General features: G+C 49.0%; 1 long non-coding RNA gene across 1 annotated transcript; it reads left to right on the top strand.

Annotated features, from left to right (window-relative positions):
* The first annotated feature begins 802 nt into the window (after positions 1-802).
* On the top strand, positions 803-3,503 carry LOC115274088. Its single transcript, XR_003901087.1, has 2 exons — positions 803-841; positions 3,146-3,503. It is a non-coding gene; the product is annotated as an uncharacterized LOC115274088 (long non-coding RNA).
* The last annotated feature ends 7,730 nt before the right edge of the window (positions 3,504-11,233 follow it).

The raw sequence follows: 11,233 nt of genomic DNA, 5'->3' as shown, positions 1-11,233 counted from the left end.
AATAACTTTGACAGGTGCAGCCAAGTTCACATCTGCGGAGCTTGACTCAATACATATTCTTACCTGTCATGCGCGTGCATTTGGAGAGAGTTTTTGAAAAAGAGTCCGTATCCAGGGCCACAAACTATGAGGAGGATTCAGTGGGGCTGGGGTGGGCCTGGAACCTGCATTTCAGACACTCCCCGCTTAATTCGGAGCCAACTAGGGTTGAGAACCACTGGGCTGTATACATCCCTGGTCTTTGACTGCACAGGCCTCTGTAAAGGGCTCCTGGGCAGCCTGGCTCTGCGGTCATGGAGCCTCCGTCCAGGGGTAGTACTAGTGACTGCAGTGGGCTACGTTAGGTTATGTGACATCAAAGTAAAAAGGGAAATTAGAGGGGCACCTGGGTGGCTCAGTCGGTTAAGCATCCGACTCTTGATTTCGGCTCAGGGTGTGATCTCATGGTGCATGGGATCGAGCCCCACCACGGGCTCGCGCTGAGAGCACGGAGCCTGCTTGCGATTCTCTCTCTTTCTGCCCCACCCCTCGTGTTCTCTCTCTCTCTCTCTCTCTCTCTCTCTCTCCCTCAAATAAATAAATAAACTTAAAAGAAAAATAAAAGAAACTTAGAAAAGATGCAAACCAAGCAAAACACCTGTGGGTTAAAATTGGTCTCTGGTCCTTGAGTTTGCGACGTTCGATGCCCTCATGATGCCTTTTTTTTTCTTAATGTTTATTTATTCTTGAGAGAGAAAGAGAGCAGTGGAGGGGCAGAGAGAGAGGGAGACGAGACGGAGGATCTGAAGCTGGCTCCACACTGACAGCACAGAGCCCAACATGGGGCTTGCACTCACCAAAGGTGAGATCATGACCTGAGCTGATGTCAGAGCCTTAACCGACTGAGCCCCCACCCGGGTGCCCCTGCATGATGCCTTTAAAAAAAAAATCTGTTTTTGTCAAATCTCATATTGCCCGGTAAGGAGTGAGGTATCTTTCCTTTGTGTGGTGTTGGGGATCTCAGGGATCAAGGCCCCCACCTTACAGAGGAGAAAACGGCCCAGGGCATAGAAGGGGCGGCACAGGGTCCTGCAGGAAAGTTTAATCCGTAGTTATGGACTCCCAGACAAGGTGCTCAGTGCCGGGGGATTTCAGCCTCCCCGATAAGGTCCAGGTCCTTGGGGTGGGAGGGGGAGGGGACAAGCACCGAGTCAGCAGGTAACGGCCAGAGAGGGTACCCTGTGCCACAGGGGTTCTTCCTGCTTCCAGAGTGGGTCCAGGACCAGGGACGGTTTCACAGAGGAGCTAAGGCTGTGAGAAACATTGGTGGTTTTGGGTTTTGTGCATCTCGGAGAGGGATTCAAGCGTTTCCTGTCACAGCCAAATAGCAAGTATTTTAGACTTTGCAGGACACACAGCCTCTGTTGCAACCTCACAGCTCTGCGGTTCCAGGGGCGAAAGGGGCCACAGAGAACAGGTAAACAAATGGGGGGGGAGGCTGTGTGCCAATAAAATATGGACACTCGAATCTGAATTTTATGTAGGTTTCATGTGTCATGAAATTGTCTTCTTTTGACTTTTCTCCCTCCCGCCACTTGAAAATGTAAAAACCATTCTTAGCTCACAAGCTGCACGAAAACAGGTGGTGGGCTGGATCTGGCTGGCGGGGGGACATGGCCGACCCCTGATTTAGAAGATGAGGAGGAGTTTGCCAGGCAGATGGGAGAAGGCTGTTCCAGGCACTGAGGGTGACAGGTGCAGGGACAGGGAGGTGGCAGGGGAAAAAGGAGCCAGCAGAAAAGTTGGGATTGACATGCTGGGGTTCTGGCTGTGCTGTCACCTGCCCAGGTTGGGGGGTGGGGGCGCTGGGCCCTCCTTTCCCAGCTCCTGCCCAGTATCGCCCAATTCTTCTGATGGTCCAAGAGAGGCTGGACATGCACTCATCGCACACATGCACTTGAGTACTTACCGTGGGGCAGCGCTGGTGCAGGCCCGGGAGAGTCCGTGGGGTCGAACGGGCCCAAGACACTGCTTCCAAACGGATGTGGGATGCACGTGAACAGAACAGATAGACTACGCGGCGTGTGAGGCAGTGATAAACGCTGTGGAGAAACAGAAGGCCTGGCGGGGGTAGAGGAGTTGGGGTGCGGTATGAACTTTTAGATTAGGGTACCGGGAAGCCTCACTGAGATGGGGCATTTGGGCAAAGGTTGGAAAGATTCACAGAATGGATTGTGGGGGTGCCCTGTTCCCAGGAGAAGAGCAGTCTAGGCATAGGGAGAAACAAATGCAAAGTCCCAAGTAAGGAGACTGCCTGGAATGTTCTAGAAACAGCGAGGCACCTGTGTGGCTAGAGCAGAGGGAGTGAGGGGGAGACTAGAAGGAACTAAGGACAGGGAGATAATATGGACAGACCACGCAGGACTTTGTGGGCCCTTGTGAGGACTTTTGCTCTGAGTGGGTGGGAGCTATGGAGGGTGCGGAGCAGAGGAGGGAGACAGTCTGCCTTGGGACCTCACGATATTCCTCTGGCTGCGTGTGGAGAATGGACAGGAGGCGAGTGAGAGTGGAGGTGGGAAGGAGTCATGGGACTTTGGATGTTTGCATTTTGAAGGAAGAGCCATAGAATTTGCTGATGTCAGTTGTGGGGAGTGAGAAATTCAGACGGCACTGTGAAAACTTCCTATTTACCACTCTGGCCACCAAGGCAGATTTGAAACCGTCTCCCTGTGGGCCATGAGAACCTCTGGTAGCCTGCCGGTTTGCAGCCTCTTACGACCCGGGACTGTCTCCTGTGTTTAAACGTTCTCATTATGACTTGACCTTTTTCTTGTTCCTCTGTCCTTTTTCCAAACTAGGCTGGAATCCACCCTGAATGAAGGGCGGTGACCACGCTTTTAATTTCTTGGTATCTCACAGTGAAATGACTGAGTGTGGGGTGGGCGGTGACGGGCTTTCCCCTTTCTATGGTTAACCGTTTGATAGTAATTTGTGCAACGGCTACCTGTGGCATGAATGTTCTAAGAGAGTCGGGCCTTGCAAGTCCCAGCCCTGGCTCCCAGCCTTTCAGACTCTGTAGTCACGGCTCTTGGAAAAAGTTCCCCTTCCGCCTGCACGGATCTGTGATCTTTAAAAAGACAAACCATCCCCCCACCCCCCCTTCCAGGTCCAGTCCAGTCTGGCCAGATTTCTCAGAAGAGCACTGACCAACTCCTGACCAACTCCTCCGCCTCCGGGGTTCAGGCTCTGTCCCTGTCCCTCTGCAGCTGGTTTCCGCCGCCCGTGTCCCTCCCAAAGGTTCCCGGCTGCGAGGGCTTCACTGCACTCGGTTCTGGGGCTTTTGTTCCTATTCAACGAAAGGCTCTTGCTTCTGGAAACTCCGTTCCCTCTCGCTTCTGCAAAGCTGCTCTTCCCAGGGTCCCCTCCCCCTCAGCCCTCCTGCCCCTCCCTCACATCTCCTTTCTCCCAAATAAATGCCCTAGGTCAGCTGATAGACAGCCAAGACCTGTGGCTTAGTGATCGAAGTGATCTGAGCGTGTTCTTCAGACGCAAACATGCTTCGGTTGTTCAATCAGAGTGATAGATGGCACTTACTGAATATTTACCAAGTGTCCATTCTTGCTCCAAGCATTTTGCCTGTGGGTTAATTCTCCTAGTAACTGTTTGAGGTGGCTACGATCATTGTTCCCGTTTTCCAGACGGGAAACTGAGGCACAGAGAGGTTGGGTAACTAGCCTGCGGTCATACAGCTTTGCAGTGGCAGAACCACAGTTCGAACCTAGGGTGTCTGGCTCCAGGGTTTCTAAACATGATCACACTCCACTACAGCTTTGAGGTACCTTCTCGCCACCACCCTCCTTTCGCCAAATCATACAAATTCTGTTTACCATTAATTCCCCCCCCCCCGCCACCGTGTCTCAAGTGGACCATGTGTTGGTGTCCATGCAGTATCTGGTGGTAGAAATCCTACTTCGTCTGGTTTTATTAAAATTTACAATGTGCAGACCCTCTGATCCAGCCATTTCTTTCTGTTGTAAAGAAATATTGTGTCCAAGGGGGCGAGCCCAGGATGTTCACGGCAGCAGTGCTTCTGATAATAAAAAAAATCAGAAGCAACCTAACTGTCCAACGATAGGGGAATGAAGGAGAAATTCTGTGTATTCCTAGGACAGAATACTAGGCAGCAGCTTAAAGAAGGCAGCAGATGCCTAGGTGTTGGCGAGGAAAGATCTATGACATGTTACAGACGGGGAGAGAAGCAACTTGCAGAACAATACATACTCTGTTTTTGCATTTCACACATATTTATGCATTTATATTTGCATTTCACATCGCTCTAGGCGACCCTGTTCTAGGCACTGGGAGCACGGCATTGAGGAAAACCACCTCATTCCCTACCCCAGCTCAGCTACTGTCCTACCTAGCGGGAGGGCAAAGGCGGGGAATAAATGGTGTGTTGGGGTTGGTAAGTAAATAGATAACGGGAGATGTTTTCACATTTTTAAAAAAGCACTGCCACAAAACAATGCTATGCTCTGTGGGTATTTATTTATGTATATAAAACCCTGGCAAAAGGTCTGCAAGGAAGCACCCCAAACTGCTGACAGCGTTGTTCTGGAGGAGGGGAATGGTGGATGCCGGATGGTTACCCCAGTGTTACTGTGTAATGGCAAGTTAATAGTCGTAAACCAGGGGCGCCTGGGTGGCTCAGTCGGTTAAGCGTCCGACTTTGACTCAAGTCACGATTTCGAGGTTCATGGGCTCAAGCCCCGCGTCGGGCTCTGTGCTGACAGCTCAGATCCTGGAGCCTGTCTTCGGATTCTGTGTCTCCCTCTCTCTCCGACCCTCCCCTGTTCATGCTGTCTGTCTTTCTCTCTCTTTCTCAAAAAATAAATAAAACATTTAAAAAATAGTAGTAAGCCAGTGGGAACCCTCGCACGCTGCTGGAATATAAAATGGCACAACCACTTTGGAAACTGTTGGCGATTTCCCATAACAACATGTGATGCAGCAGAACCCCCTTCCCAGGGGTTTGCTTGAGAAGAATGAACACGTATGTCTACACACAGAGCTGTCGTCCGATGTTTATAGTGGCTTCACTCAGGGAGACACCAGCACCGGGCGACTAGGAGGACCCGTGTCTCCACACACTAGAGCACTACTCAGCACTGAAAGAAGAACAAGGTGCTGGCGCATCGATGGATGTAGGAGGATTTTGCTGAGTGGAAGAAGCCAGTCACCAAAGAACACATACCACCTGATTCCAATTACGTGACAGGCAAAACTAATCTACGCGGATAGAAACAGGATTGTTGCGTGTGGGGGTTGTGCGTTGACTGGAAGGGACCCTGAGGGAATTTTCTGGGATGCTGGAAATGTTCCAGATCTTGATTGGAGGGGGGATACCCATGGCGGAGGCATTTGTCAAAATGCATTGAATCATACACTTTAGATGTGTGCATTTCACTGTACATAATATCTACCTTAATAATAACAATAATAAAATAACCACGGGAGCTTGGAGGGGAGTACATTCTGACATGTTAGGAGTGTTTATTTCTAAATGGTGCAGGAAATATAGGTGATTTTCATTTTCTCCTATATGCTCATCTGGGTTTTTCCAAGGTTTCGGCGATGCATATGTGCCTTTAGTGCTCCGGAAAAAAAAAAGTTCAAAAAAATTACATGATCTCTGCATTTATGTATAAAAAAAGAACATATGCCTCTTTTGAGCAACTTTTATTTGTTTAGCCATTTTGAGGGTTTTTTGTTTGTTTTTTTAAGAAGGAAAGGAAGAGGGAAGAAGGCAAGAAAATGAATCCTTTCATTTTCTTTTCTTTTCTTTTCTTTTCTTTTCTTTTCTTTTCTTTCTTTTTCAACAAATATTAACTGAGAATCAGTGCTAGTGCTGAGTACTGTGGAAAATGACAATAATTCCAGGCAAGAGATTCTGCAATCAAGAAGCTTACAGCTGTGCTGAGCTCATGAGGAATCCTGTCTTTATAGGGCTTTTAAAAAAGGCCCCCTCCTTTATGAAGCCTTCCTTGATTTCTTCCTCAAATCTCTGTCTCTGCACACAGAACCTCGCCTTACCTGCCCCAGGGCCAGAGCCCAGTTCTGTGCTTTGCCTGAGGTGAGTTCTGCTCTCAATTTTTTAGAAAGCCCCAAAGCAGGCCCTGGGGCGTGGGTAGGTCCCTAGCTTTTCACACTTTCACTCTACACTGAACCCATCCCAGGTCAATGAGGAACCGAGAAGATGACCTCTCAGCCTTTGGCGGTGGGAGCAGATACTTCGGGGAGTCCCAGAGGCTTTGTTAGAAACTCCTGGCTCCCCGTGCAAAGGTCAGGCTGGCCATCTCTGGGCTGTCTTCTCCCCTTTTCTGGTTTTCTTGGCCTGGAGAGACACATGGGCATGGGTGGGGGCCGCAGACCTGGGGCAGGCAGAAGTGTCAGGGTCACATCCGGCTCCCCTCCTGCCCCTCTGGCCTGCCCCCGAGCTTCGGTGCCCCAGCCTGGGGGCTGGGAGAGAGGGTGTTCGCCTCAGCAGAGGTTTGGCCCCTGAGCAGCTGGGCCCCTCACATTGTTTTCCGTCTCCAGCAACACAATAGAAGTTTCTGCTGAGACTCAGGGAGCGTCTACAAAGTGCCCTCCTTTGAGAGCGAGGCGCTGGGCCCCGGCATTGGGGCGGCTTTTTAATCTTTGAATCCAGGCCAAGGTGTGGAGGGGCAGGGCAAGAGCAGGGGCCGGAGGGCTGTAGCCAGCCTTGGGTTTTGCTCAAGGGACAGGGATCCCCTCCATCATAAAGTGGCCAGGGAGACCCCTAGAAGCTTTCAGCCAGAGCCCTGTCCGAAGTCTTGCTGGAGAAGGAAGTCAGGAGGCCCAGAAGGGATACTATTCACACCACCAGCAAGTTCTTTCCTTTCTGCCTTGAACTTGTATCCCAGATTCAGGCTTTATGCATCTGCAGTGCGCCAGTCAGGACCAAGCCACGTTCTTCTTCCCTCCCACCGTACACCGTAGCCTCTAGCTAGGCCGCCTGTGTCCTATAGTTTTGGCTCTCATGTCCTTGCTGTGTGACCCTGGGCAAGTCACTTCACCTCTCTGTGCCTCAGTTTCTTCCTCTATAAAATGGTAATGATTACAGCAGCACCATACTCATTGTTATCAGGATTTAATGGAAAATAGGTCCCTGTATTTCGGATGGAAATATAGAAAGTTTTTCTTTAATTTTAAAAGTAAGCTCTAAGCCCAATGTGGGGTTTGAATTTACCATGCCTAGATCAAGAGTCACGTGCTCTATGACTGACCCAGCCAGGTGACCTTGAAAATACAGAAAGTTGTTTTTTAGAAAATATTTATTTATTTTTGAGACAGACACAGAGCGTGTGCAGGGGAGGGGCAGAGGGCGAGGGAGATACAGAATCTGAAGCACAGAGCCAGATGCGGGGCTCGAACCCACAAACGGGAGATCATGAGTGGAGCCGAAGTCGGACCCTTAACTGACTGAGCCACCCAGGTACCCTGAAAATACAGAAAGTTTTTAGAACAGTGCCTGGCCCACAGTATTCATTACAAAAGTGTTTAGGGCTGTTGTCTACCCAATAGTGTGACCGTTTAAGCACCAGAATCAAGTTATATCACACTTTTGTTTTCATTTCTCTGCTGGCTGCCCACCGAACTTGGCACGAGGTCTCCACATTACCTTTCTGACTTGTTCCACTCTGGGCATTGTTCATTTCTCCCACACCAGTGGCTTCTTTGCTGCTCTTGGTGTGTTCCAAGTTTGGTCCAGCCCCAGGATCTTTACACCTGCCATTTGTTTTCTGCTTAGAAAGTTCTTCTCATGCTTTGTAGCTGGTTCTGGTTCAATATTCTCTCAGCTAACTTCCTCCCTCCCTGGGGGAGCCTCCCTGGATCACCCTATCTAGGTGTATGCCTTCCTGTGTTTCTCTCTGAAAACATCTTGCGCATTTCTTAGTTGCCATCAGTTATGTGTTTGTTTCATCTCTCTCTCCCCCAAATAGAATATAAGCTTCATCAAAGATCGAACTTTGTCTTATTCGCCGTTTCTTCTCCTACATCCAGTGCAATGCCTAGTACATATTAGGTGCTCAATAAATATGAGTTGGTTAAATGACAGAATGAAGGAATGAGAAAATCATTCTAGAATTAGGGTGAAAGGGGCGCCTGGGTGGCTCCATTGGTTGGGTGTTTGACTCTGGGTTTCAGCTCAGGTCATGTTCCCAGGGTCGTGGGGTGGATCCTCCTGTTGGGCTCTGCCCTAAGCATAGAGCCTGCTTCAGATTCTCTCCCTCTGCCCCTTCCCCTGCTCTCTTAAAAAAAAAAATTACTTTTCATAGAGACTACAGGGGCACCTGGGTGGCTCAGTCGGTTAAGTGTCTCACTTCAGCTCAGGTCATGATCTCACGGTTCGTGGGTTCGAGCCCCACATCAGGTTCTGTGCTGACACCTTAGAGCCTGGAGCCTGCTTTGGATTCTGTGTCTCCCTCTCTCTCTCCCCCTCTCCCGTGTATGCTCTGTCTCTCTCTGTCTCAGAAATAAATAAACATTAACAAGAAAAACAAACAAACAAACAAAAAAAACCAAAGAGACTACAGATGTTGATACCATTCATCTAGTGAAGAAGTGGATATGGTCTTTGGGGAATGTGGAGACAATTAGTTCAAATTAGGACTTTATTACTTTTTTAAAAATTGATGGTTAATTAACATATAGCATTATGTTAGTTTCAGGTGTACAATATGATGCACTAATTCTATACATTTCTCAGTGCTCATCCAGATAAGTGTACTCTTGATCCTTTTTAGTTCAACCATCCCTCGAACCTGGGACCTGTTTTTGAGGTGCCTGTGGGACTGCTTGGAAAGAGGTCCACTCTGCACCCCTACGTGGGCCTGGAGCCATCTGAGGAAGAAGGCCAGGCTAGAGCTCTTTCTGGAAGTTTCACCATTCATGTGATATATTCATCAGGATCATTTTTTCTATAAGAAAATCAAGACCCAACTCAATGTGGTTTAAACAATGGTGGTCAGGATTGGTTAATTCACTGGCTTAATAGAAACATCAAGGATCCAGATTCTTTCCACCTTTCCATCTGCCATGATGGCACAGTCTCTTCCTATGGTTCCTAGATGGCTGCCATGGCTCCAGACATTGGGACTTCATCCAACATCCACAGGTCAGAAAAATAGAGGTCACTTTCCTTTTTTGTGTCCTATTTTAAGAGGGATGAACACTTGAAGCCCTCAGTGGACTTCCATCAAGTCTTAATGACTAAAAATGTGTCACATGCCACATGCCTGTTCCCCATGACTGACTAGGACTCTAAGATTTACTCATTGTAGGGGGGGTGGTCTGGTGGATTCAATTGGTAGAGGGTGCAACTCTTGATCTCGAGGTTGTGAGTTTGAGCCCCACAGTGGGTGTAGAGATTCCTTAAAAAAAATAAACATCTTTGGAGGTACCTGGGTGACTCAGTGACTTAAGCGTCTGCCTCTTGATTTCAGCTCAGGTCATGATCTTACAGTTTGTGGGATTGAGCCCTGTGTTGGGCTCTGCGCTGACAGCATAAAGTCTGCTTGGGATTCTCCCTCTCCCTCTCTCTCTGCCCCTCCCCTTCTCTTGCTAGCGTTCACACACACTTTCTGTCTCAAAATAAAGAAACATTAAAAAATAAATAAAAATCTTAAAAAAAGAAGATTTACCCATTGAGGATAGAAGGGACTCACCCTCTGCAGAAGCATATGGCAGCCAGAGTTGGGGTTTTAAAAGAAAGAGGGGGAAATGGCTGTTGAGTGTGCAACCAATGGCATCTTCATTGGGTATAGAGGACAGAGTCTGAGAAAGCCATCAGACAGACGCAGTGCAAGAGAATGAAGAGAATGGCTGGGGGTGGGGGGAGTCAGCAGGGCACCCCGAGCATTTACCAGCAAAACAGGTACTTTAAGAAGGAGGGAGAGAGACACCTGGGCGGCTCAGTCGGTTAAGCGTCCGACTTTGGCTCAGGTCATGAGTTCACAGCTCATGAGTTTGAGCCCCGTGTGGGGCACTGTGCTGACAGCTTGGAGCCTGGAGCCTGCTTCAGATTCTGTCTGTCCCTCTCTCTCTCAAAAAGAAATAACACATTAAAAATAAAGAAAGAGGGAGAAATTCATTGTGCTGAGTGCTACTGAAGAACTGAACACAACAAGGATGGAGAGACGGCTGCTAGATTTGGACTTGGTGGTCTAAATTAGTGACCTTGAGGAGAGCAGTTTCGGTGCTGATGGAGGCCTCTGGAGTCCATGGCTTCCCAACTCCATGCTTTATCTTTGCCTCCCTGGATTTTTTTTTTAGAACAGCTTCCTCACTGCTCTCAGACTGGGGGAGGCCAGCGTCACGCTGCAGAGGTCTTTCCCTGCCAATCAGAGCAAACGAGAATGACCTCAGTGAGCAGTAGCGACCCACTGGGGCTACGTGAGCAAAGGAATGACTTGATCATGGCTGCCCTTTATGGAGGTTCACTGGAAGGGTAGCACAGTGGAGGCTGTTGCGGCTGGTGGCGGGAAGAGCCTCCCTTGTCCTCTGTGTTTGTCGGCCAGCGTCCATCCCCCTGTGTCTGGCTCTAGAGCCTCTGTGGACCTTCAGAAATACCCCCGCCTCACTTCAGTCCTCAAGGTTGAGGTAGACCCCACTGTCCTGTCCTCTAGTGGAAGACACCTGAGCCAAGCCTGCTGTTCAGAGTCAGTGGTTGGGCCTATGACCCAATCCTGGCCAATCACAGAGCTCTGCAAGATAGGCGGGCTTGGGAGGTGGTGGGGGGCGGGGGGACGGGAGGGGGAGGAGTGGCCCTCTCTCCCTCTCTCTCTCTCTTTTTTTTTTTTTTAGCACCTGGATTCAGCTAGACCTAGTCAAACTAGTGTAGACTTTTTTACTTACATAAACCAATACAGCCCCTTGAACTGGTTTGAGTTGGATTTCTGCCACTTGCATCTCAAGAATCCTTGAATAATAAAGTAACCAACGGATTTGAGAGATGAGAGTTCTGGAAAGGCAGAGTCAAGGTTGACTTTGGAGAATGGAGGGGCTTTTTAGGATTGGACATGATGGGAAACCATTCATTCATTTACTCCACACATTTGTTGAACTAGGCTCTTTATGAGGCTGTGGAGAATCAGCAGTGAGCAAAATAGATAACAGCCCTTACCTCTCTGAGCAGTGGCTGGGGAACATTAGCTAGATTTATTCTGTTATG

This window comes from Suricata suricatta, chromosome 12 (genome assembly GCF_006229205.1).
Source record: "Suricata suricatta isolate VVHF042 chromosome 12, meerkat_22Aug2017_6uvM2_HiC, whole genome shotgun sequence".
Taxonomy (NCBI): domain Eukaryota; kingdom Metazoa; phylum Chordata; class Mammalia; order Carnivora; family Herpestidae; genus Suricata; species Suricata suricatta.
This window is presented reverse-complemented; position numbering and strand designations above follow the sequence as displayed.